Source organism: Suricata suricatta, chromosome 7 (assembly GCF_006229205.1).
Source record: "Suricata suricatta isolate VVHF042 chromosome 7, meerkat_22Aug2017_6uvM2_HiC, whole genome shotgun sequence".
In the NCBI taxonomy this organism is placed as follows: domain Eukaryota; kingdom Metazoa; phylum Chordata; class Mammalia; order Carnivora; family Herpestidae; genus Suricata; species Suricata suricatta.
The window spans coordinates 132,984,407-132,986,116 of NC_043706.1; the positions used below are offsets into that span (position 1 = coordinate 132,984,407).

The 1,710-nt window shown below is 38.7% G+C and overlaps 1 protein-coding gene and 1 long non-coding RNA gene across 15 annotated transcripts in view; one reads left to right on the plus strand and one right to left on the minus strand.

The window, feature by feature from the left end:
• LOC115295789 overlaps positions 1 to 1,009 on the plus strand; it is a 27,870-nt gene extending 26,861 nt beyond the window's left edge. Inside the window, exon 3 of the long non-coding RNA XR_003910575.1 lies at positions 401 to 1,009. This is a non-coding gene — a long non-coding RNA (uncharacterized LOC115295789). The remainder of the gene's footprint in view (positions 1 to 400) is intronic.
• Positions 1 to 1,710, minus strand: part of IPCEF1 (interaction protein for cytohesin exchange factors 1) — a 177,333-nt gene that overhangs the window by 111,729 nt on the left and 63,894 nt on the right. The window lies entirely within an intron of this gene.

Genomic DNA, 1,710 nt, shown 5'->3' on the forward strand with positions numbered 1-1,710 from the left:
AATCTTTAGGAGACACAACTAAAGCATTTTTAGAGGAAACTGATACCTTAAATGCATTTATCAGAACACAAGAAGGAATGAAAACAAATAAGCTAAAGGCTCAACACATGAAACTAGAAAAATAGCAAAATAGCAAACCAAGGAAGAAATAGCAAAAATAAAAGCAGAATAGAAAAATGTGGAGAAGGTCAATAAAACATACACACTCATTGTCATCACACATGGTATATTATCAAAAATTTAAAAAATAATGTATTACAACAGAAGCCTTGATAAATTTCACAGAATCAATTTAACGCAGATTATGTTCTCTGACTATAATGCATTAATTGCAGAAATTAATAGTGAAAACATAGCTTTAAAATAACTATGTCTGCTTTTTTTCGTGGTGCTTTGGAAGTGGTAGGCTGCTCCAGAATGAAGCTGAACATCTCTTTCCCAGCTCCTGACTGCCAGAAACTCATTGAAGTTTGCAATGAATGCAAACTTTGTACCTTTTATGAGAAGCCTATGGCTACAGAAGTTGCCTGTGATGCTCTGGGTGAAGAGTGGAAGAGTTACGTGGTCTAAATGAGTGGTGACAATGACAAACAAGGCTTTTCTCCATGAAGAGGGGGTAGTTTGACCTATGGCTGTGCTAAGTAAGGGGCATCCCTGCTCCAGACCAAGGAGGACTGGAGTGCAAGTGCAAATCTGTTTGGGGTTGCATTGTGGATGCCAAGCTCACTGTTCTCAACTTGGTCACTGTAGAAAGGAGAGAAGGATATTCCTGGACTCACTGATTCTATGGTGCCTTGTCATCTGGGGCCCAAAAGAACAAGCAGAATCAACAAACTTTTCAATCTCTGTAAAGGGGGTGCCTGGGTGGCTCAGTCAATTAAGCGTCCAACTTCAGCTCAGGTCATGATCCCACGGTTCGTGAGTTTGAGCCCCACATCGGGCTCACTGCTGTTTTCACAGAGCCTGCTTCGGATCCACTGCCCTCTGTCTCTCGGCAACCCCTCCCACTCATGCTCTTTTTCTCAAAAATAAATAAACATAAAAAAAGACGATGTCTGCAAGTGCGTTGTGAAAAAGCCCCTAAACAAAGAAAGTAAGAAACGTAGAACCAAAGTACCCAAGATTCGGGTCTTCTTATTCCACACGTCCTACAAATGTGTGTGTATGGCTTTTAAGAAATAGTGTCCTGAGAAAAATAAAGAAGAGTCTGCAGAAAATGCTAAGCTTTCAGTCAAGAGAATGAGGGGGGCCAAAGCAAAATGCCAGGAACAGACTGCCAAGAGTCTGATTGCTGTCCCCTCGGAAAGCTTCTACCTTTAAGTCTGAGTCTCGTCAAAAATGAGATTTTCTAAGAGCAACAAATAAATAATATCAGACATCAAATCTCCAAATAAATAAAGTGTCTAAGGGTCTGAGAACAAAATCTCACACTAATAAAAACATTTTGAATCAAGAAGGAAATCAAATGGGAAATATTTAGAATTTATGACCACTGAAAATGCTACTCATCGAAATCTTTAGGAGACACAACTAAAGCATTTTTAGAGGAAACTGATACCTTAAATGCATTTATCAGAACACAAGAAGGAATGAAAACAAATAAGCTAAAGGCTCAACACATGAAACTAGAAAAATAGCAAAATAGCAAACCAAGGAAGAAATAGCAAAAATAAAAGCAGAATAGAAAAATGTGGAGAAGGTCAATAAAAC